This window comes from Pungitius pungitius, chromosome 12, assembly GCF_949316345.1.
Source record: "Pungitius pungitius chromosome 12, fPunPun2.1, whole genome shotgun sequence".
NCBI lineage: Eukaryota > Metazoa > Chordata > Actinopteri > Perciformes > Gasterosteidae > Pungitius > Pungitius pungitius.
Genome location: NC_084911.1, coordinates 14,182,006 through 14,208,350, shown reverse-complemented (window position 1 = coordinate 14,208,350; position 26,345 = coordinate 14,182,006). Strand labels below are relative to the sequence as shown.

At 31.5% G+C, this 26,345-nt stretch overlaps 15 non-coding genes across 15 annotated transcripts; all 15 read left to right on the top strand.

The window, feature by feature from the left end:
* The first annotated feature begins 889 nt into the window (after positions 1-889).
* Positions 890-1,105, top strand: LOC134133050 (small nucleolar RNA U3). The gene has a single exon (XR_009957179.1). It is a non-coding gene; the product is annotated as a small nucleolar RNA U3 (small nucleolar RNA).
* A 3,364-nt stretch (positions 1,106-4,469) lies between these two features.
* On the top strand, positions 4,470-4,685 carry LOC134133049 (small nucleolar RNA U3). Its single transcript, XR_009957178.1, has one exon. It is a non-coding gene; the product is annotated as a small nucleolar RNA U3 (small nucleolar RNA).
* Positions 4,686-6,072: 1,387 nt separating this feature from the next.
* On the top strand, positions 6,073-6,288 carry LOC134133048 (small nucleolar RNA U3). Its single transcript, XR_009957177.1, has one exon. It is a non-coding gene; the product is annotated as a small nucleolar RNA U3 (small nucleolar RNA).
* Positions 6,289-7,678: 1,390 nt separating this feature from the next.
* Positions 7,679-7,894, top strand: LOC134133065 (small nucleolar RNA U3). Its single transcript, XR_009957194.1, has one exon. It is a non-coding gene; the product is annotated as a small nucleolar RNA U3 (small nucleolar RNA).
* Positions 7,895-9,281: 1,387 nt separating this feature from the next.
* Positions 9,282-9,497, top strand: LOC134133046 (small nucleolar RNA U3). The gene has a single exon (XR_009957175.1). It is a non-coding gene; the product is annotated as a small nucleolar RNA U3 (small nucleolar RNA).
* A 1,390-nt stretch (positions 9,498-10,887) lies between these two features.
* On the top strand, positions 10,888-11,103 carry LOC134133064 (small nucleolar RNA U3). The gene has a single exon (XR_009957193.1). It is a non-coding gene; the product is annotated as a small nucleolar RNA U3 (small nucleolar RNA).
* A 1,387-nt stretch (positions 11,104-12,490) lies between these two features.
* On the top strand, positions 12,491-12,706 carry LOC134133045 (small nucleolar RNA U3). Its single transcript, XR_009957174.1, has one exon. It is a non-coding gene; the product is annotated as a small nucleolar RNA U3 (small nucleolar RNA).
* A 1,390-nt stretch (positions 12,707-14,096) lies between these two features.
* LOC134133063 (small nucleolar RNA U3) lies at positions 14,097-14,312 on the top strand. Its single transcript, XR_009957192.1, has one exon. It is a non-coding gene; the product is annotated as a small nucleolar RNA U3 (small nucleolar RNA).
* A 1,390-nt stretch (positions 14,313-15,702) lies between these two features.
* On the top strand, positions 15,703-15,918 carry LOC134133044 (small nucleolar RNA U3). The gene has a single exon (XR_009957173.1). It is a non-coding gene; the product is annotated as a small nucleolar RNA U3 (small nucleolar RNA).
* Positions 15,919-17,308: 1,390 nt separating this feature from the next.
* On the top strand, positions 17,309-17,524 carry LOC134133043 (small nucleolar RNA U3). The gene has a single exon (XR_009957172.1). It is a non-coding gene; the product is annotated as a small nucleolar RNA U3 (small nucleolar RNA).
* Positions 17,525-18,914: 1,390 nt separating this feature from the next.
* LOC134133042 (small nucleolar RNA U3) lies at positions 18,915-19,130 on the top strand. The gene has a single exon (XR_009957171.1). It is a non-coding gene; the product is annotated as a small nucleolar RNA U3 (small nucleolar RNA).
* A 1,390-nt stretch (positions 19,131-20,520) lies between these two features.
* On the top strand, positions 20,521-20,736 carry LOC134133041 (small nucleolar RNA U3). The gene has a single exon (XR_009957170.1). It is a non-coding gene; the product is annotated as a small nucleolar RNA U3 (small nucleolar RNA).
* A 1,390-nt stretch (positions 20,737-22,126) lies between these two features.
* On the top strand, positions 22,127-22,342 carry LOC134133040 (small nucleolar RNA U3). The gene has a single exon (XR_009957169.1). It is a non-coding gene; the product is annotated as a small nucleolar RNA U3 (small nucleolar RNA).
* A 1,964-nt stretch (positions 22,343-24,306) lies between these two features.
* LOC134133039 (small nucleolar RNA U3) lies at positions 24,307-24,522 on the top strand. The gene has a single exon (XR_009957168.1). It is a non-coding gene; the product is annotated as a small nucleolar RNA U3 (small nucleolar RNA).
* A 1,390-nt stretch (positions 24,523-25,912) lies between these two features.
* LOC134133062 (small nucleolar RNA U3) lies at positions 25,913-26,128 on the top strand. The gene has a single exon (XR_009957191.1). It is a non-coding gene; the product is annotated as a small nucleolar RNA U3 (small nucleolar RNA).
* Positions 26,129-26,345: the final 217 nt, after the last annotated feature.

Below are 26,345 nucleotides of genomic sequence, written 5' to 3'. Positions count from 1 at the left end.
AACATTCTAATGTAACATTCTATTAACATTCTACTCTAACATTCTACTGAAAGATTCAAATGTATCATTCTACTGTAATATTCTATTATAACATTCTAATGTAACATTCTATATTGCAACATTCTATTAAAACGTTCTAATTTATCATTTTACTGTAACATTCTACTGTAACATTCTATACTGTAACATTCTATCGCACTATTCTACTGCAACATTCTATCGCACTATTCTACTGTAATATTCTAATGCAACATTCTATACTGTAACATTGTAATGTAACATTCTATACTGTAACATTCTATGCTGTAACACTCTACTGCAACATTCTATTAAACCGTCTTAATGTATCATTCTACTGTAACCTTCTAATGTATAATTCTACTGTAACATTCTATACTGTGACATTCTATGATGTAACATTTTACTGCAACATTCTATTAAGACATTCAAATGTAACATTCTATTAACATTCTACTGTAAAATTGCATTGTAACATTCTATACTGTAACTTTGCAATGTAACATTCTACTGTAACACTCTACTGCAACATTCTATTAAAACGTTCTAATGTATCATTCTATTGTAACATTCTATACTGTAGCATTTTTTACTGTAACATTCTATTAAAACATTCTACTGTAAAATTCTCTTGTAACATTCTATACTGTAACTTTGTAATGTAATGCTGTGGATTACCTCCCAAGAGGTCCACACTGCGGATCGCAGTCCATCAATCCAAGAAGTCCTGCATGGCTTCGTTTGCCTCTGTCCAGCGCCTCACAGTCTGCCTCAGCACCAAAGGAACATACTCTGGTGGTACCAAAAGGAGAACCATCGGTGATAGTTGTTATTTTGAAAGTCAGATCCCGTTTTCAGCCTCAAGCAAACTAAGACTATACTTTCAGGGATCATTTCTATAGTTTCCGACTTGAGAAGTGTGTTTCAAAATGGTATGGCCTCCCTATCCACGATGATGAAATGTGATATTTCCCACTGGGCGTGAAGCGGGCACAGAGACGTGAATCAGTTCACAAGCTTTCTGCCATTGATGACCGCTCTTTACTTCCTAGTGGAGTAAAGAGGTGGGAAATATGGACCGAGTGGTTATCAGACTATGTGAATAGAGTTTTATTTATTCTTATTTATATATTAACATTCTATTAGAACATTCTAATTTAACATTTTACTGTAACATTCTACTGAAACCATCTAATGCAACATTCTAAACTGTAACATTTTAATGTAACATTCTTTACTGTAGCATTCAACTGAAACATGCTAATGTATCATTCTGCTGTAATATACTATTGTAACATTCTATACTGTAACATTCTACTTCAACATTCTATCGCACTATTCTACTGCAACATTCTATCGCACTATTCTACTGTAACATTCTATTCTAACATTCTATACTGTAACATTCTACTGAACTATTCAAATGTATCATTCTACTGTAACATTCTATGCTGTAAGATTCTACTGCAACATTCTATTAAAACGTTCTAATTTAATTACTTTACTGTAACATTCTAATTTATCATTCTACTGTAACATTCTATTGTAACATTTTTTACTGTAACATTCTATGTTGTAACATTTTACTGCAACATTCTATTAAAACATTCTAATGTAACATTCTATTAACATTCTAACTTAACATTCTACTGAAAGATTCAAATGTATCATTCTACTGTAATATTCTATTATAACATTCTAATGTAACATTCTATACTGCAACATTCTATTAAAACGTTCTAATTTATCATTTTACTGTAACATTCTACTGTAACATTCTATACTGTAACATTATATCGCACTATTCTACTGCAACATTCTATCACACTATTCTACTGTAACATTCTACTGTAACATTTTATACTGTAACATTGTAATGTAACATTCTTTACTGTAACATTCTACTGCAACATTCTATTGAAATATTCTAATGTAACATTCTACTGTAACATTCTGTTGAATTATTCAACTGAAACATTCTTATGTATCATTCTGCTGTAATATACTATTGTAACATTCTATACTGTAACATTCTACTTCAACATTCTATTGCACTATTCTACTGCAACATTCTATCGCACTATTCTACTGTAACATTCTATTCTAACATTCTATACTGTAACATTCTACTGAACTATTCAAATGTATCATTCTACTGTAACATTCTATGCTGTAAGATTCTACTGCAACATTCTATTAAAACGTTCTAATTTAATTACTTTACTGTAACATTCTAATTTATCATTCTACTGTAACATTCTATTGTAACATTTTTTACTGTAACATTGTAATGTAACATTCTTTACTGTAACATTCTACTGCAACATTCTATTGAAATATTCTAATGTAACATTCTACTGTAACATTCTGTTAAATTATTCTACTGTAACATTCTATTAAGACATTCAAATGTAACATTCTATTAACATTCTACTGTAAAATTCCATTGTAACATTCTATACTGTAACTTTGCAATGTAACATTCTACTGAAACATTCTAATGTATCATTCTACAGTAATATTCTATTATAACATTCTATAATGTAACATTCTATACTGTAACATTCTTAACTGTAACATTCTATGCTGTAACACTCTACTGCAACATTCTATTAAAAGGTTCTAATTTAATTACTTTACTGTAACATTCTATTAAAAGGTTCTAATTTAATTACTTTACTGTAACATTCTAATGTAACATTCTATACTGTAACATTCATTCTTAACTGTAACATTCTATGATGTAACATTTTACTGCAACATTCTATTAAAACATTCTAATGTAACATTCTATTAACCTTCTAACTTAACATTCTACTGTAATGTTATATTATTACATTCTACTGTAACATTCTATACTGTAACATTCTATCGCACTATTCTACTGCAACATTCCATCGCACTATTCTACTGTAACATTCTACTGTAACATTTTATACTGTAACATTGTAATGTAACATTCTACTGCAACATTCTATTGAAATATTCTAATGTAACATTCTACTGTAACATTCTGTTGAATTATTCTACTGTAACATTCTGATGTAACATCCTATACTGTAACATTTTAATGTAACATTCTTTACTGTAACATTCTATAAAAAGGTTCTAATTTAATTACTTTACTGCAACATTCTATTAAAACATTCTAATGTATCATTCTACTGTAATATTCTAATGCAACATTCTATACTGTAACATTGTAATGTAACATTCTATACTGTAACATTCTATGCTGTAACACTCTACAGCAACATTCTATTAAACCGTCTTAATGTATCATTCTACTGTAACATTCTATACTGTAACATTCTATGATGTAACATTTTACTGCAACATTCTATTAAGACATTCTAATGTAACATTCTATTAACATTCTACTGTAAAATTCCATTGTAACATTCTATAATGTAACATTGTAATGTAACATTCTTTAATGTAACATTCTATGCTGTAACACTCTACTGCAACATTCTATTAAAAGGTTCTAATTTAATTACTTTACTGTAACATTCTAATGTAACATTCTATACTGTAACATTTTGCTGCAACATTCTATTAAAACATTCTAATGTAACATTCTATTAACATTCTACTCTAACATTCTACTGAAAGATTCAAATGTATCATTCTACTGTAATATTCTATTATAACATTCTAATGTAACATTCTATATTGCAACATTCTATTAAAACATTCTAATTTATCATTTTACTGTAACATTCTACTGTAACATTCTATACTGTAACATTCTATCGCACTATTCTACTGCAACATTCTATCGCACTATTCTACTGTAATATTCTAATGCAACATTCTATACTGTAACATTGTAATGTAACATTCTATACTGTAACATTCTATGCTGTAACACTCTACTGCAACATTCTATTAAACCGTCTTAATGTATCATTCTACTGTAACCTTCTAATGTATAATTCTACTGTAACATTCTATACTGTGACATTCTATGATGTAACATTTTACTGCAACATTCTATTAAGACATTCAAATGTAACATTCTATTAACATTCTACTGTAAAATTGCATTGTAACATTCTATACTGTAACTTTGCAATGTAACATTCTACTGTAACACTCTACTGCAACATTCTATTAAAACGTTCTAATGTATCATTCTATTGTAACATTCTATACTGTAGCATTTTTTACTGTAACATTCTATTAAAACATTCTACTGTAAAATTCTCTTGTAACATTCTATACTGTAACTTTGTAATGTAATGCTGTGGATTACCTCCCAAGAGGTCCACACTGCGGATCGCAGTCCATCAATCCAAGAAGTCCTGCATGGCTTCGTTTGCCTCTGTCCAGCGCCTCACAGTCTGCCTCAGCACCAAAGGAACATACTCTGGTGGTACCAAAAGGAGAACCATCGGTGATAGTTGTTATTTTGAAAGTCAGATCCCGTTTTCAGCCTCAAGCAAACTAAGACTATACTTTCAGGGATCATTTCTATAGTTTCCGACTTGAGAAGTGTGTTTCAAAATGGTATGGCCTCCCTATCCACGATGATGAAATGTGATATTTCCCACTGGGCGTGAAGCGGGCACAGAGACGTGAATCAGTTCACAAGCTTTCTGCCATTGATGACCGCTCTTTACTTCCTAGTGGAGTAAAGAGGTGGGAAATATGGACCGAGTGGTTATCAGACTATGTGAATAGAGTTTTATTTATTCTTATTTATATATTAACATTCTATTAGAACATTCTAATTTAACATTTTACTGTAACATTCTACTGAAACCATCTAATGCAACATTCTAAACTGTAACATTTTAATGTAACATTCTTTACTGTAGCATTCAACTGAAACATGCTAATGTATCATTCTGCTGTAATATACTATTGTAACATTCTATACTGTAACATTCTACTTCAACATTCTATCGCACTATTCTACTGCAACATTCTATCGCACTATTCTACTGTAACATTCTATTCTAACATTCTATACTGTAACATTCTACTGAACTATTCAAATGTATCATTCTACTGTAACATTCTATGCTGTAAGATTCTACTGCAACATTCTATTAAAACGTTCTAATTTAATTACTTTACTGTAACATTCTAATTTATCATTCTACTGTAACATTCTATTGTAACATTTTTTACTGTAACATTCTATGTTGTAACATTTTACTGCAACATTCTATTAAAACATTCTAATGTAACATTCTATTAACATTCTAACTTAACATTCTACTGAAAGATTCAAATGTATCATTCTACTGTAATATTCTATTATAACATTCTAATGTAACATTCTATACTGCAACATTCTATTAAAACGTTCTAATTTATCATTTTACTGTAACATTCTACTGTAACATTCTATCGCACTATTCTACTGCAACATTCTATCACACTATTCTACTGTAACATTCTACTGTAACATTTTATACTGTAACATTGTAATGTAACATTCTTTACTGTAACATTCTATGCTGTAACACTCTACTGCAACATTCTATTAAACCGTCTTAATGTATCATTCTACTGTAACATTCTAATGTATAATTCTACTGTAACATTCTATACTGTGACATTCTATGATGTAACATTTTACTGCAACATTCTATTAAGACATTCAAATGTAACATTCTATTAACATTCTACTGTAAAATTGCATTGTAACATTCTATACTGTAACTTTGCAATGTAACATTCTACTGTAACACTCTACTGCAACATTCTATTAAAACGTTCTAATGTATCATTCTATTGTAACATTCTATACTGTAGCATTTTTTACTGTAACATTCTATTAAAACATTCTACTGTAAAATTCCATTGTAACATTCTATACTGTAACTTTGTAATGTAATGCTGTGGATTACCTCCCAAGAGGTCCACACTGCGGATCGCAGTCCATCAATCCAAGAAGTCCTGCATGGCTTCGTTTGCCTCTGTCCAGCGCCTCACAGTCTGCCTCAGCACCAAAGGAACATACTCTGGTGGTACCAAAAGGAGAACCATCGGTGATAGTTATTTTGAAAGTCAGATCCCGTTTTCATCCTCAAGCAAACTAAGACTATACTTTCAGGGATCATTTCTATAGTTTCCGACTTGAGAAGTGTGTTTCAAAATGGTATGGCCTCCCTATCCACGATGATGAAATGTGATATTTCCCACTGGGCGTGAAGCGGGCACAGAGACGTGAATCAGTTCACAAGCTTTCTGCCATTGATGACCGCTCTTTACTTCCTAGTGGAGTAAAGAGGTGGGAAATATGGACCGAGTGGTTATCAGACTATGTGAATAGAGTTTTATTTATTCTTATTTATATATTAACATTCTATTAGAACATTCTAATTTAACATTTTACTGTAACATTCTACTGAAACCATCTAATGCAACATTCTAAACTGTAACATTTTAATGTAACATTCTTTACTGTAGCATTCAACTGAAACATGCTAATGTATCATTCTGCTGTAATATACTATTGTAACATTCTATACTGTAACATTCTACTTCAACATTCTATCGCACTATTCTACTGCAACATTCTATCGCACTATTCTACTGTAACATTCTATTCTAACATTCTATACTGTAACATTCTACTGAACTATTCAAATGTATCATTCTACTGTAACATTCTATGCTGTAAGATTCTACTGCAACATTCTATTAAAACGTTCTAATTTAATTACTTTACTGTAACATTCTAATTTATCATTCTACTGTAACATTCTATTGTAACATTTTTTACTGTAACATTCTATGTTGTAACATTTTACTGCAACATTCTATTAAAACATTCTAATGTAACATTCTATTAACATTCTAACTTAACATTCTACTGAAAGATTCAAATGTATCATTCTACTGTAATATTCTATTATAACATTCTAATGTAACATTCTATACTGCAACATTCTATTAAAACGTTCTAATTTATCATTTTACTGTAACATTCTACTGTAACATTCTATCGCACTATTCTACTGCAACATTCTATCACACTATTCTACTGTAACATTCTACTGTAACATTTTATACTGTAACATTGTAATGTAACATTCTTTACTGTAACATTCTATGCTGTAACACTCTACTGCAACATTCTATTAAACCGTCTTAATGTATCATTCTACTGTAACATTCTAATGTATAATTCTACTGTAACATTCTATACTGTGACATTCTATGATGTAACATTTTACTGCAACATTCTATTAAGACATTCAAATGTAACATTCTATTAACATTCTACTGTAAAATTGCATTGTAACATTCTATACTGTAACTTTGCAATGTAACATTCTACTGTAACACTCTACTGCAACATTCTATTAAAACGTTCTAATGTATCATTCTATTGTAACATTCTATACTGTAGCATTTTTTACTGTAACATTCTATTAAAACATTCTACTGTAAAATTCTCTTGTAACATTCTATACTGTAACTTTGTAATGTAATGCTGTGGATTACCTCCCAAGAGGTCCACACTGCGGATCGCAGTCCATCAATCCAAGAAGTCCTGCATGGCTTCGTTTGCCTCTGTCCAGCGCCTCACAGTCTGCCTCAGCACCAAAGGAACATACTCTGGTGGTACCAAAAGGAGAACCATCGGTGATAGTTGTTATTTTGAAAGTCAGATCCCGTTTTCATCCTCAAGCAAACTAAGACTATACTTTCAGGGATAATTTCTATAGTTTCCGACTTGAGAAGTGTGTTTCAAAATGGTATGGCCTCCCTATCCACGATGATGAAATGTGATATTTCCCACTGGGCGTGAAGCGGGCACAGAGACGTGAATCAGTTCACAAGCTTTCTGCCATTGATGACCGCTCTTTACTTCCTAGTGGAGTAAAGAGGTGGGAAATATGGACCGAGTGGTTATCAGACTATGTGAATAGAGTTTTATTTATTCTTATTTATATATTAACATTCTATTAGAACATTCTAATTTAACATTTTACTGTAACATTCTACTGAAACCATCTAATGCAACATTCTAAACTGTAACATTTTAATGTAACATTCTTTACTGTAGCATTCAACTGAAACATGCTAATGTATCATTCTGCTGTAATATACTATTGTAACATTCTATACTGTAACATTCTACTTCAACATTCTATCGCACTATTCTACTGCAACATTCTATCGCACTATTCTACTGTAACATTCTATTCTAACATTCTATACTGTAACATTCTACTGAACTATTCAAATGTATCATTCTACTGTAACATTCTATGCTGTAAGATTCTACTGCAACATTCTATTAAAACGTTCTAATTTAATTACTTTACTGTAACATTCTAATTTATCATTCTACTGTAACATTCTATTGTAACATTTTTTACTGTAACATTCTATGTTGTAACATTTTACTGCAACATTCTATTAAAACATTCTAATGTAACATTCTATTAACATTCTAACTTAACATTCTACTGAAAGATTCAAATGTATCATTCTACTGTAATATTCTATTATAACATTCTAATGTAACATTCTATACTGCAACATTCTATTAAAACGTTCTAATTTATCATTTTACTGTAACATTCTACTGTAACATTCTATCGCACTATTCTACTGCAACATTCTATCACACTATTCTACTGTAACATTCTACTGTAACATTTTATACTGTAACATTGTAATGTAACATTCTTTACTGTAACATTCTATGCTGTAACACTCTACTGCAACATTCTATTAAACCGTCTTAATGTATCATTCTACTGTAACATTCTAATGTATAATTCTACTGTAACATTCTATACTGTGACATTCTATGATGTAACATTTTACTGCAACATTCTATTAAGACATTCAAATGTAACATTCTATTAACATTCTACTGTAAAATTGCATTGTAACATTCTATACTGTAACTTTGCAATGTAACATTCTACTGTAACACTCTACTGCAACATTCTATTAAAACGTTCTAATGTATCATTCTATTGTAACATTCTATACTGTAGCATTTTTTACTGTAACATTCTATTAAAACATTCTACTGTAAAATTCCATTGTAACATTCTATACTGTAACTTTGTAATGTAATGCTGTGGATTACCTCCCAAGAGGTCCACACTGCGGATCGCAGTCCATCAATCCAAGAAGTCCTGCATGGCTTCGTTTGCCTCTGTCCAGCGCCTCACAGTCTGCCTCAGCACCAAAGGAACATACTCTGGTGGTACCAAAAGGAGAACCATCGGTGATAGTTATTTTGAAAGTCAGATCCCGTTTTCATCCTCAAGCAAACTAAGACTATACTTTCAGGGATCATTTCTATAGTTTCCGACTTGAGAAGTGTGTTTCAAAATGGTATGGCCTCCCTATCCACGATGATGAAATGTGATATTTCCCACTGGGCGTGAAGCGGGCACAGAGACGTGAATCAGTTCACAAGCTTTCTGCCATTGATGACCGCTCTTTACTTCCTAGTGGAGTAAAGAGGTGGGAAATATGGACCGAGTGGTTATCAGACTATGTGAATAGAGTTTTATTTATTCTTATTTATATATTAACATTCTATTAGAACATTCTAATTTAACATTTTACTGTAACATTCTACTGAAACCATCTAATGCAACATTCTAAACTGTAACATTTTAATGTAACATTCTTTACTGTAGCATTCAACTGAAACATGCTAATGTATCATTCTGCTGTAATATACTATTGTAACATTCTATACTGTAACATTCTACTTCAACATTCTATCGCACTATTCTACTGCAACATTCTATCGCACTATTCTACTGTAACATTCTATTCTAACATTCTATACTGTAACATTCTACTGAACTATTCAAATGTATCATTCTACTGTAACATTCTATGCTGTAAGATTCTACTGCAACATTCTATTAAAACGTTCTAATTTAATTACTTTACTGTAACATTCTAATTTATCATTCTACTGTAACATTCTATTGTAACATTTTTTACTGTAACATTCTATGTTGTAACATTTTACTGCAACATTCTATTAAAACATTCTAATGTAACATTCTATTAACATTCTAACTTAACATTCTACTGAAAGATTCAAATGTATCATTCTACTGTAATATTCTATTATAACATTCTAATGTAACATTCTATACTGCAACATTCTATTAAAACGTTCTAATTTATCATTTTACTGTAACATTCTACTGTAACATTCTATCGCACTATTCTACTGCAACATTCTATCACACTATTCTACTGTAACATTCTACTGTAACATTTTATACTGTAACATTGTAATGTAACATTCTTTACTGTAACATTCTATGCTGTAACACTCTACTGCAACATTCTATTAAACCGTCTTAATGTATCATTCTACTGTAACATTCTAATGTATAATTCTACTGTAACATTCTATACTGTGACATTCTATGATGTAACATTTTACTGCAACATTCTATTAAGACATTCAAATGTAACATTCTATTAACATTCTACTGTAAAATTGCATTGTAACATTCTATACTGTAACTTTGCAATGTAACATTCTACTGTAACACTCTACTGCAACATTCTATTAAAACGTTCTAATGTATCATTCTATTGTAACATTCTATACTGTAGCATTTTTTACTGTAACATTCTATTAAAACATTCTACTGTAAAATTCTCTTGTAACATTCTATACTGTAACTTTGTAATGTAATGCTGTGGATTACCTCCCAAGAGGTCCACACTGCGGATCGCAGTCCATCAATCCAAGAAGTCCTGCATGGCTTCGTTTGCCTCTGTCCAGCGCCTCACAGTCTGCCTCAGCACCAAAGGAACATACTCTGGTGGTACCAAAAGGAGAACCATCGGTGATAGTTGTTATTTTGAAAGTCAGATCCCGTTTTCATCCTCAAGCAAACTAAGACTATACTTTCAGGGATAATTTCTATAGTTTCCGACTTGAGAAGTGTGTTTCAAAATGGTATGGCCTCCCTATCCACGATGATGAAATGTGATATTTCCCACTGGGCGTGAAGCGGGCACAGAGACGTGAATCAGTTCACAAGCTTTCTGCCATTGATGACCGCTCTTTACTTCCTAGTGGAGTAAAGAGGTGGGAAATATGGACCGAGTGGTTATCAGACTATGTGAATAGAGTTTTATTTATTCTTATTTATATATTAACATTCTATTAGAACATTCTAATTTAACATTTTACTGTAACATTCTACTGAAACCATCTAATGCAACATTCTAAACTGTAACATTTTAATGTAACATTCTTTACTGTAGCATTCAACTGAAACATGCTAATGTATCATTCTGCTGTAATATACTATTGTAACATTCTATACTGTAACATTCTACTTCAACATTCTATCGCACTATTCTACTGCAACATTCTATCGCACTATTCTACTGTAACATTCTATTCTAACATTCTATACTGTAACATTCTACTGAACTATTCAAATGTATCATTCTACTGTAACATTCTATGCTGTAAGATTCTACTGCAACATTCTATTAAAACGTTCTAATTTAATTACTTTACTGTAACATTCTAATTTATCATTCTACTGTAACATTCTATTGTAACATTTTTTACTGTAACATTCTATGTTGTAACATTTTACTGCAACATTCTATTAAAACATTCTAATGTAACATTCTATTAACATTCTAACTTAACATTCTACTGAAAGATTCAAATGTATCATTCTACTGTAATATTCTATTATAACATTCTAATGTAACATTCTATACTGCAACATTCTATTAAAACGTTCTAATTTATCATTTTACTGTAACATTCTACTGTAACATTCTATCGCACTATTCTACTGCAACATTCTATCACACTATTCTACTGTAACATTCTACTGTAACATTTTATACTGTAACATTGTAATGTAACATTCTTTACTGTAACATTCTATGCTGTAACACTCTACTGCAACATTCTATTAAACCGTCTTAATGTATCATTCTACTGTAACATTCTAATGTATAATTCTACTGTAACATTCTATACTGTGACATTCTATGATGTAACATTTTACTGCAACATTCTATTAAGACATTCAAATGTAACATTCTATTAACATTCTACTGTAAAATTGCATTGTAACATTCTATACTGTAACTTTGCAATGTAACATTCTACTGTAACACTCTACTGCAACATTCTATTAAAACGTTCTAATGTATCATTCTATTGTAACATTCTATACTGTAGCATTTTTTACTGTAACATTCTATTAAAACATTCTACTGTAAAATTCCATTGTAACATTCTATACTGTAACTTTGTAATGTAATGCTGTGGATTACCTCCCAAGAGGTCCACACTGCGGATCGCAGTCCATCAATCCAAGAAGTCCTGCATGGCTTCGTTTGCCTCTGTCCAGCGCCTCACAGTCTGCCTCAGCACCAAAGGAACATACTCTGGTGGTACCAAAAGGAGAACCATCGGTGATAGTTATTTTGAAAGTCAGATCCCGTTTTCATCCTCAAGCAAACTAAGACTATACTTTCAGGGATCATTTCTATAGTTTCCGACTTGAGAAGTGTGTTTCAAAATGGTATGGCCTCCCTATCCACGATGATGAAATGTGATATTTCCCACTGGGCGTGAAGCGGGCACAGAGACGTGAATCAGTTCACAAGCTTTCTGCCATTGATGACCGCTCTTTACTTCCTAGTGGAGTAAAGAGGTGGGAAATATGGACCGAGTGGTTATCAGACTATGTGAATAGAGTTTTATTTATTCTTATTTATATATTAACATTCTATTAGAACATTCTAATTTAACATTTTACTGTAACATTCTACTGAAACCATCTAATGCAACATTCTAAACTGTAACATTTTAATGTAACATTCTTTACTGTAGCATTCAACTGAAACATGCTAATGTATCATTCTGCTGTAATATACTATTGTAACATTCTATACTGTAACATTCTACTTCAACATTCTATCGCACTATTCTACTGCAACATTCTATTGCACTATTCTACTGTAACATTCTATTCTAACATTCTATACTGTAACATTCTACTGAACTATTCAAATGTATCATTCTACTGTAACATTCTATGCTGTAAGATTCTACTGCAACATTCTATTAAAACGTTCTAATTTAATTACTTTACTGTAACATTCTAATTTATCATTCTACTGTAACATTCTATTGTAACATTTTTTACTGTAACATTCTATGTTGTAACATTTTACTGCAACATTCTATTAAAACATTCTAATGTAACATTCTATTAACATTCTAACTTAACATTCTACTGAAAGATTCAAATGTATCATTCTACTGTAATATTCTATTATAACATTCTAATGTAACATTCTATACTGCAACATTCTATTAAAACGTTCTAATTTATCATTTTACTGTAACATTCTACTGTAACATTCTATCGCACTATTCTACTGCAACATTCTATCACACTATTCTACTGTAACATTCTACTGTAACATTTTATACTGTAACATTGTAATGTAACATTCTTTACTGTAACATTCTATGCTGTAACACTCTACTGCAACATTCTATTAAACCGTCTTAATGTATCATTCTACTGTAACATTCTAATGTATAATTCTACTGTAACATTCTATACTGTGACATTCTATGATGTAACATTTTACTGCAACATTCTATTAAGACATTCAAATGTAACATTCTATTAACATTCTACTGTAAAATTGCATTGTAACATTCTATACTGTAACTTTGCAATGTAACATTCTACTGTAACACTCTACTGCAACATTCTATTAAAACGTTCTAATGTATCATTCTATTGTAACATTCTATACTGTAGCATTTTTTACTGTAACATTCTATTAAAACATTCTACTGTAAAATTCTCTTGTAACATTCTATACTGTAACTTTGTAATGTAATGCTGTGGATTACCTCCCAAGAGGTCCACACTGCGGATCGCAGTCCATCAATCCAAGAAGTCCTGCATGGCTTCGTTTGCCTCTGTCCAGCGCCTCACAGTCTGCCTCAGCACCAAAGGAACATACTCTGGTGGTACCAAAAGGAGAACCATCGGTGATAGTTGTTATTTTGAAAGTCAGATCCCGTTTTCATCCTCAAGCAAACTAAGACTATACTTTCAGGGATAATTTCTATAGTTTCCGACTTGAGAAGTGTGTTTCAAAATGGTATGGCCTCCCTATCCACGATGATGAAATGTGATATTTCCCACTGGGCGTGAAGCGGGCACAGAGACGTGAATCAGTTCACAAGCTTTCTGCCATTGATGACCGCTCTTTACTTCCTAGTGGAGTAAAGAGGTGGGAAATATGGACCGAGTGGTTATCAGACTATGTGAATAGAGTTTTATTTATTCTTATTTATATATTCACATTCTATTAGAACATTCTAATTTAACATTTTACTGTAACATTCTACTGAAACCATCTAATGCAACATTCTAAACTGTAACATTTTAATGTAACATTCTTTACTGTAGCATTCAACTGAAACATGCTAATGTATCATTCTGCTGTAATATACTATTGTAACATTCTATACTGTAACATTCTACTTCAACATTCTATCGCACTATTCTACTGCAACATTCTATCGCACTATTCTACTGTAACATTCTATTCTAACATTCTATACTGTAACATTCTACTGAACTATTCAAATGTATCATTCTACTGTAACATTCTATGCTGTAAGATTCTACTGCAACATTCTATTAAAACGTTCTAATTTAATTACTTTACTGTAACATTCTAATTTATCATTCTACTGTAACATTCTATTGTAACATTTTTTACTGTAACATTCTATGTTGTAACATTTTACTGCAACATTCTATTAAAACATTCTAATGTAACATTCTATTAACATTCTAACTTAACATTCTACTGAAAGATTCAAATGTATCATTCTACTGTAATATTCTATTATAACATTCTAATGTAACATTCTATACTGCAACATTCTATTAAAACGTTCTAATTTATCATTTTACTGTAACATTCTACTGTAACATTCTATCGCACTATTCTACTGCAACATTCTATCACACTATTCTACTGTAACATTCTACTGTAACATTTTATACTGTAACATTGTAATGTAACATTCTTTACTGTAACATTCTATGCTGTAACACTCTACTGCAACATTCTATTAAACCGTCTTAATGTATCATTCTACTGTAACATTCTAATGTATAATTCTACTGTAACATTCTATACTGTGACATTCTATGATGTAACATTTTACTGCAACATTCTATTAAGACATTCAAATGTAACATTCTATTAACATTCTACTGTAAAATTGCATTGTAACATTCTATACTGTAACTTTGCAATGTAACATTCTACTGTAACACTCTACTGCAACATTCTATTAAAACGTTCTAATGTATCATTCTATTGTAACATTCTATACTGTAGCATTTTTTACTGTAACATTCTATTAAAACATTCTACTGTAAAATTCCATTGTAACATTCTATACTGTAACTTTGTAATGTAATGCTGTGGATTACCTCCCAAGAGGTCCACACTGCGGATCGCAGTCCATCAATCCAAGAAGTCCTGCATGGCTTCGTTTGCCTCTGTCCAGCGCCTCACAGTCTGCCTCAGCACCAAAGGAACATACTCTGGTGGTACCAAAAGGAGAACCATCGGTGATAGTTGTTATTTTGAAAGTCAGATCCCGTTTTCATCCTCAAGCAAACTAAGACTATACTTTCAGGGATCATTTCTATAGTTTCCGACTTGAGAAGTGTGTTTCAAAATGGTATGGCCTCCCTATCCACGATGATGAAATGTGATATTTCCCACTGGGCGTGAAGCGGGCACAGAGACGTGAATCAGTTCACAAGCTTTCTGCCATTGATGACCGCTCTTTACTTCCTAGTGGAGTAAAGAGGTGGGAAATATGGACCGAGTGGTTATCAGACTATGTGAATAGAGTTTTATTTATTCTTATTTATATATTAACATTCTATTAGAACATTCTAATTTAACATTTTACTGTAACATTCTACTGAAACCATCTAATGCAACATTCTAAACTGTAACATTTTAATGTAACATTCTTTACTGTAGCATTCAACTGAAACATGCTAATGTATCATTCTGCTGTAATATACTATTGTAACATTCTATACTGTAACATTCTACTTCAACATTCTATCGCACTATTCTACTGCAACATTCTATCGCACTATTCTACTGTAACATTCTATTCTAACATTCTATACTGTAACATTCTACTGAACTATTCAAATGTATCATTCTACTGTAACATTCTATGCTGTAAGATTCTACTGCAACATTCTATTAAAACGTTCTAATTTAATTACTTTACTGTAACATTCTAATTTATCATTCTACTGTAACATTCTATTGTAACATTTTTTACTGTAACATTCTATGTTGTAACATTTTACTGCAACATTCTATTAAAACATTCTAATGTAACATTCTATTAACATTCTAACTTAACATTCTACTGAAAGATTCAAATGTATCATTCTACTGTAATATTCTATTATAACATTCTAATGTAACATTCTATACTGCAACATTCTATTAAAACGTTCTAATTTATCATTTTACTGTAACATTCTACTGTAACATTCTATCGCACTATTCTACTGCAACATTCTATCACACTATTCTACTGTAACATTCTACTGTAACATTTTATACTGTAACATTGTAATGTAACATTCTTTACTGTAACATTCTATGCTGTAACACTCTACTGCAACATTCTATTAAACCGTCTTAATGTATCATTCTACTGTAACATTCTAATGTATAATTCTACTGTAACATTCTATACTGTGACATTCTATGATGTAACATTTTACTGCAACATTCTATTAAGACATTCAAATGTAACATTCTATTAACATTCTACTGTAAAATTGCATTGTAACATTCTATACTGTAACTTTGCAATGTAACATTCTACTGTAACACTCTACTGCAACATTCTATTAAAACGTTCTAATGTATCATTCTATTGTAACATTCTATACTGTAGCATTTTTTACTGTAACATTCTATTAAAACATTCTACTGTAAAATTCTCTTGTAACATTCTATACTGTAACTTTGTAATGTAATGCTGTGGATTACCTCCCAAGAGGTCCACACTGCGGATCGCAGTCCATCAATCCAAGAAGTCCTGCATGGCTTCGTTTGCCTCTGTCCAGCGCCTCACAGTCTGCCTCAGCACCAAAGGAACATACTCTGGTGGTACCAAAAGGAGAACCATCGGTGATAGTTGTTATTTTGAAAGTCAGATCCCGTTTTCATCCTCAAGCAAACTAAGACTATACTTTCAGGGATCATTTCTATAGTTTCCGACTTGAGAAGTGTGTTTCAAAATGGTATGGCCTCCCTATCCACGATGATGAAATGTGATATTTCCCACTGGGCGTGAAGCGGGCACAGAGACGTGAATCAGTTCACAAGCTTTCTGCCATTGATGACCGCTCTTTACTTCCTAGTGGAGTAAAGAGGTGGGAAATATGGACCGAGTGGTTATCAGACTATGTGAATAGAGTTTTATTTATTCTTATTTATATATTAACATTCTATTAGAACATTCTAATTTAACATTTTACTGTAACATTCTACTGAAACCATCTAATGCAACATTCTAAACTGTAACATTTTAATGTAACATTCTTTACTGTAGCATTCAACTGAAACATGCTAATGTATCATTCTGCTGTAATATACTATTGTAACATTCTATACTGTAACATTCTACTTCAACATTCTATCGCACTATTCTACTGCAACATTCTATTGCACTATTCTACTGTAACATTCTATTCTAACACTCTATACTGTAACATTCTACTGAACTATTCAAATGTATCATTCTACTGTAACATTCTATGCTGTAAGATTCTACTGCAACATTCTATTAAAACGTTCTAATTTAATTACTTTAATGTAACATTCTAATTTATCATTCTACTGTAACATTCTATTGTAACATTTTTTACTGTAACATTCTATGTTGTAACATTTTACTGCAACATTCTATTAAAACATTCTAATGTAACATTCTATTAACATTCTAACTTAACATTCTACTGAAAGATTCAAATGTATCATTCTACTGTAATATTCTATTATAACATTCTAATGTAACATTCTATACTGCAACATTCTATTAAAACGTTCTAATTTATCATTTTACTGTAACATTCTACTGTAACATTCTATCGCACTATTCTACTGCAACATTCTATCACACTATTCTACTGTAACATTCTACTGTAACATTTTATACTGTAACATTGTAATGTAACATTCTTTACTGTAACATTCTATGCTGTAACACTCTACTGCAACATTCTATTAAACCGTCTTAATGTATCATTCTACTGTAACATTCTAATGTATAATTCTACTGTAACATTCTATACTGTGACATTCTATGATGTAACATTTTACTGCAACATTCTATTAAGACATTCAAATGTAACATTCTATTAACATTCTACTGTAAAATTGCATTGTAACATTCTATACTGTAACTTTGCAATGTAACATTCTACTGTAACACTCTACTGCAACATTCTATTAAAACGTTCTAATGTATCATTCTATTGTAACATTCTATACTGTAGCATTTTTTACTGTAACATTCTATTAAAACATTCTACTGTAAAATTCTCTTGTAACATTCTATACTGTAACTTTGTAATGTAATGCTGTGGATTACCTCCCAAGAGGTCCACACTGCGGATCGCAGTCCATCAATCCAAGAAGTCCTGCATGGCTTCGTTTGCCTCTGTCCAGCGCCTCACAGTCTGCCTCAGCACCAAAGGAACATACTCTGGTGGTACCAAAAGGAGAACCATCGGTGATAGTTGTTATTTTGAAAGTCAGATCCCGTTTTCATCCTCAAGCAAACTAAGACTATACTTTCAGGGATCATTTCTATAGTTTCCGACTTGAGAAGTGTGTTTCAAAATGGTATGGCCTCCCTATCCACGATGATGAAATGTGATATTTCCCACTGGGCGTGAAGCGGGCACAGAGACGTGAATCAGTTCACAAGCTTTCTGCCATTGATGACCGCTCTTTACTTCCTAGTGGAGTAAAGAGGTGGGAAATATGGACCGAGTGGTTATCAGACTATGTGAATAGAGTTTTATTTATTCTTATTTATATATTAACATTCTATTAGAACATTCTAATTTAACATTTTACTGTAACATTCTACTGAAACCATCTAATGCAACATTCTAAACTGTAACATTTTAATGTAACATTCTTTACTGTAGCATTCAACTGAAACATGCTAATGTATCATTCTGCTGTAATATACTATTGTAACATTCTATACTGTAACATTCTACTTCAACATTCTATCGCACTATTCTACTGCAACATTCTATCGCACTATTCTACTGTAACATTCTATTCTAACATTCTATACTGTAACATTCTACTGAACTATTCAAATGTATCATTCTACTGTAACATTCTATGCTGTAAGATTCTACTGCAACATTCTATTAAAACGTTCTAATTTAATTACTTTACTGTAACATTCTAATTTATCATTCTACTGTAACATTCTATTGTAACATTTTTTACTGTAACATTCTATGTTGTAACATTTTACTGCAACATTCTATTAAAACATTCTAATGTAACATTCTATTAACATTCTAACTTAACATTCTACTGAAAGATTCAAATGTATCATTCTACTGTAATATTCTATTATAACATTCTAATGTAACATTCTATACTGCAACATTCTATTAAAACGTTCTAATTTATCATTTTACTGTAACATTCTACTGTAACATTCTATCGCACTATTCTACTGCAACATTCTATCACACTATTCTACTGTAACATTCTACTGTAACATTTTATACTGTAACATTGTAATGTAACATTCTTTACTGTAACATTCTATGCTGTAACACTCTACTGCAACATTCTATTAAACCGTCTTAATGTATCATTCTACTGTAACATTCTAATGTATAATTCTACTGTAACATTCTATACTGTGACATTCTATGATGTAACATTTTACTGCAACATTCTATTAAGACATTCAAATGTAACATTCTATTAACATTCTACTGTAAAATTGCATTGTAACATTCTATACTGTAACTTTGCAATGTAACATTCTACTGTAACACTCTACTGCAACATTCTATTAAAACGTTCTAATGTATCATTCTATTGTAACATTCTATACTGTAGCATTTTTTACTGTAACATTCTATTAAAACATTCTACTGTAAAATTCTCTTGTAACATTCTATACTGTAACTTTGTAATGTAATGCTGTGGATTACCTCCCAAGAGGTCCACACTGCGGATCGCAGTCCATCAATCCAAGAAGTCCTGCATGGCTTCGTTTGCCTCTGTCCAGCGCCTCACAGTCTGCCTCAGCACCAAAGGAACATACTCTGGTGGTACCAAAAGGAGAACCATCGGTGATAGTTGTTATTTTGAAAGTCAGATCCCGTTTTCATCCTCAAGCAAACTAAGACTATACTTTCAGGGATCATTTCTATAGTTTCCGACTTGAGAAGTGTGTTTCAAAATGGTATGGCCTCCCTATCCACGATGATGAAATGTGATATTTCCCACTGGGCGTGAAGCGGGCACAGAGACGTGAATCAGTTCACAAGCTTTCTGCCATTGATGACCGCTCTTTACTTCCTAGTGGAGTAAAGAGGTGGGAAATATGGACCGAGTGGTTATCAGACTATGTGAATAGAGTTTTATTTATTCTTATTTATATATTAACATTCTATTAGAACATTCTAATTTAACATTTTACTGTAACATTCTACTGAAACCATCTAATGCAACATTCTAAACTGTAACATTTTAATGTAACATTCTTTACTGTAGCATTCAACTGAAACATGCTAATGTATCATTCTGCTGTAATATACTATTGTAACATTCTATACTGTAACATTCTACTTCAACATTCTATCGCACTATTCTACTGCAACATTCTATCGCACTATTCTACTGTAACATTCTATTCTAACATTCTATACTGTAACATTCTACTGAACTATTCAAATGTATCATTCTACTGTAACATTCTATGCTGTAAGATTCTACTGCAACATTCTATTAAAACGTTCTAATTTAATTACTTTACTGTAACATTCTAATTTATCATTCTACTGTAACATTCTATTGTAACATTTTTTACTGTAACATTCTATGTTGTAACATTTTACTGCAACATTCTATTAAAACATTCTAATGTAACATTCTATTAACATTCTAACTTAACATTCTACTGAAAGATTCAAATGTATCATTCTACTGTAATATTCTATTATAACATTCTAATGTAACATTCTATACTGCAACATTCTATTAAAACGTTCTAATTTATCATTTTACTGTAACATTCTACTGTAACATTCTATCGCACTATTCTACTGCAACATTCTATCACACTATTCTACTGTAACATTCTACTGTAACATTTTATACTGTAACATTGTAATGTAACATTCTTTACTGTAACATTCTATGCTGTAACACTCTACTGCAACATTCTATTAAACCGTCTTAATGTATCATTCTACTGTAACATTCTAATGTATAATTCTACTGTAACATTCTATACTGTGACATTCTATGATGTAACATTTTACTGCAACATTCTATTAAGACATTCAAATGTAACATTCTATTAACATTCTACTGTAAAATTGCATTGTAACATTCTATACTGTAACTTTGCAATGTAACATTCTACTGTAACACTCTACTGCAACATTCTATTAAAACGTTCTAATGTATCATTCTATTGTAACATTCTATACTGTAGCATTTTTTACTGTAACATTCTATTAAAACATTCTACTGTAAAATTCTCTTGTAACATTCTATACTGTAACTTTGTAATGTAATGCTGTGGATTACCTCCCAAGAGGTCCACACTGCGGATCGCAGTCCATCAATCCAAGAAGTCCTGCATGGCTTCGTTTGCCTCTGTCCAGCGCCTCACAGTCTGCCTCAGCACCAAAGGAACATACTCTGGTGGTACCAAAAGGAGAACCATCGGTGATAGTTGTTATTTTGAAAGTCAGATCCCGTTTTCATCCTCAAGCAAACTAAGACTATACTTTCAGGGATCATTTCTATAGTTTCCGACTTGAGAAGTGTGTTTCAAAATGGTATGGCCTCCCTATCCACGATGATGAAATGTGATATTTCCCACTGGGCGTGAAGCGGGCACAGAGACGTGAATCAGTTCACAAGCTTTCTGCCATTGATGACCGCTCTTTACTTCCTAGTGGAGTAAAGAGGTGGGAAATATGGACCGAGTGGTTATCAGACTATGTGAATAGAGTTTTATTTATTCTTATTTATATATTAACATTCTATTAGAACATTCTAATTTAACATTTTACTGTAACATTCTACTGAAACCATCTAATGCAACATTCTAAACTGTAACATTTTAATGTAACATTCTTTACTGTAGCATTCAACTGAAACATGCTAATGTATCATTCTGCTGTAATATACTATTGTAACATTCTATACTGTAACATTCTACTTCAACATTCTATCGCACTATTCTACTGCAACATTCTATCGCACTATTCTACTGTAACATTCTATTCTAACATTCTATACTGTAACATTCTACTGAACTATTCAAATGTATCATTCTACTGTAACATTCTATGCTGTAAGATTCTACTGCAACATTCTATTAAAACGTTCTAATTTAATTACTTTACTGTAACATTCTAATTTATCATTCTACTGTAACATTCTATTGTAAAATTTTTTACTGTAACATTCTATGTTGTAACATTTTACTGCAACATTCTATTAAAACATTCTAATGTAACATTCTATTAACATTCTAACTTAACATTCTACTGAAAGATTCAAATGTATCATTCTACTGTAATATTCTATTATAACATTCTAATGTAACATTCTATACTGCAACATTCTATTAAAACGTTCTAATTTATCATTTTACTGTAACATTCTACTGTAACATTCTATCGCACTATTCTACTGCAACATTCTATCACACTATTCTACTGTAACATTCTACTGTAACATTTTATACTGTAACATTGTAATGTAACATTCTTTACTGTAACATTCTATGCTGTAACACTCTACTGCAACATTCTATTAAACCGTCTTAATGTATCATTCTACTGTAACATTCTATTCTAACATTCTATACTGTAACATTCTACTGAACTATTCAAATGTATCATTCTACTGTAACATTCTATGCTGTAAGATTCTACTGCAACATTCTATTAAAACGTTCTAATTTAATTACTTTACTGTAACATTCTAATTTATCATTCTACTGTAACATTCTATTGTAACATTTTTTACTGTAACATTCTATGTTGTAACATTTTACTGCAACATTCTATTAAAACATTCTAATGTAACATTCTATTAACATTCTAACTTAACATTCTACTGAAAGATTCAAATGTATCATTCTACTGTAATATTCTATTATAACATTCTAATGTAACATTCTATACTGCAACATTCTATTAAAACGTTCTAATTTATCATTTTACTGTAACATTCTACTGTAACATTCTATCGCACTATTCTACTGCAACATTCTATCACACTATTCTACTGTAACATTCTACTGTAACATTTTATACTGTAACATTGTAATGTAACATTCTTTACTGTAACATTCTATGCTGTAACACTCTACTGCAACATTCTATTAAACCGTCTTAATGTATCATTCTACTGTAACATTCTAATGTATAATTCTACTGTAACATTCTATACTGTGACATTCTATGATGTAACATTTTACTGCAACATTCTATTAAGACATTCAAATGTAACATTCTATTAACATTCTACTGTAAAATTGCATTGTAACATTCTATACTGTAACTTTGCAATGTAACATTCTACTGTAACACTCTACTGCAACATTCTATTAAAACGTTCTAATGTATCATTCTATTGTAACATTCTATACTGTAGCATTTTTTACTGTAACATTCTATTAAAACATTCTACTGTAAAATTCTCTTGTAACATTCTATACTGTAACTTTGTAATGTAATGCTGTGGATTACCTCCCAAGAGGTCCACACTGCGGATCGCAGTCCATCAATCCAAGAAGTCCTGCATGGCTTCGTTTGCCTCTGTCCAGCGCCTCACAGTCTGCCTCAGCACCAAAGGAACATACTCTGGTGGTACCAAAAGGAGAACCATCGGTGATAGTTGTTATTTTGAAAGTCAGATCCCGTTTTCATCCTCAAGCAAACTAAGACTATACTTTCAGGGATCATTTCTATAGTTTCCGACTTGAGAAGTGTGTTTCAAAATGGTATGGCCTCCCTATCCACGATGATGAAATGTGATATTTCCCACTGGGCGTGAAGCGGGCACAGAGACGTGAATCAGTTCACAAGCTTTCTGCCATTGATGACCGCTCTTTACTTCCTAGTGGAGTAAAGAGGTGGGAAATATGGACCGAGTGGTTATCAGACTATGTGAATAGAGTTTTATTTATTCTTATTTATATATTAACATTCTATTAGAACATTCTAATTTAACATTTTACTGTAACATTCTACTGAAACCATCTAATGCAACATTCTAAACTGTAACATTTTAATGTAACATTCTTTACTGTAGCATTCAACTGAAACATGCTAATGTATCATTCTGCTGTAATATACTATTGTAACATTCTATACTGTAACATTCTACTTCAACATTCTATCGCACTATTCTACTGCAACATTCTATCGCACTATTCTACTGTAACATTCTATTCTAACATTCTATACTGTAACATTCTACTGAACTATTCAAATGTATCATTCTACTGTAACATTCTATGCTGTAAGATTCTACTGCAACATTCTATTAAAACGTTCTAATTTAATTACTTTACTGTAACATTCTAATTTATCATTCTACTGTAACATTCTATTGTAACATTTTTTACTGTAACATTCTATGTTGTAACATTTTACTGCAACATTCTATTAAAACATTCTAATGTAACATTCTATTAACATTCTAACTTAACATTCTACTGAAAGATTCAAATGTATCATTCTACTGTAATATTCTATTATAACATTCTAATGTAACATTCTATACTGCAACATTCTATTAAAACGTTCTAATTTATCATTTTACTGTAACATTCTACTGTAACATTCTATCGCACTATTCTACTGCAACATTCTATCACACTATTCTACTGTAACATTCTACTGTAACATTTTATACTGTAACATTGTAATGTAACATTCTTTACTGTAACATTCTATGCTGTAACACTCTACTGCAACATTCTATTAAACCGTCTTAATGTATCATTCTACTGTAACATTCTAATGTATAATTCTACTGTAACATTCTATACTGTGACATTCTATGATGTAACATTTTACTGCAACATTCTATTAAGACATTCAAATGTAACATTCTATTAACATTCTACTGTAAAATTGCATTGTAACATTCTATACTGTAACTTTGCAATGTAACATTCTACTGTAACACTCTACTGCAACATTCTATTAAAACGTTCTAATGTATCATTCTATTGTAACATTCTATACTGTAGCATTTTTTACTGTAACATTCTATTAAAACATTCTACTGTAAAATTCTCTTGTAACATTCTATACTGTAACTTTGTAATGTAATGCTGTGGATTACCTCCCAAGAGGTCCACACTGCGGATCGCAGTCCATCAATCCAAGAAGTCCTGCATGGCTTCGTTTGCCTCTGTCCAGCGCCTCACAGTCTGCCTCAGCACCAAAGGAACATACTCTGGTGGTACCAAAAGGAGAACCATCGGTGATAGTTGTTATTTTGAAAGTCAGATCCCGTTTTCATCCTCAAGCAAACTAAGACTATACTTTCAGGGATCATTTCTATAGTTTCCGACTTGAGAAGTGTGTTTCAAAATGGTATGGCCTCCCTATCCACGATGATGAAATGTGATATTTCCCACTGGGCGTGAAGCGGGCACAGAGACGTGAATCAGTTCACAAGCTTTCTGCCATTGATGACCGCTCTTTACTTCCTAGTGGAGTAAAGAGGTGGGAACTATGGACCGAGTGGTTATCAGACTATGTGAATAGAGTTTTATTTATTCTTATTTATATATTAACATTCTATTAGAACATTCTAATTTAACATTTTACTGTAACATTCTACTGAAACCATCTAATGCAACATTCTAAACTGTAACATTTTAATGTAACATTCTTTACTGTAGCATTCAACTGAAACATGCTAATGTATCATTCTGCTGTAATATACTATTGTAACATTCTATA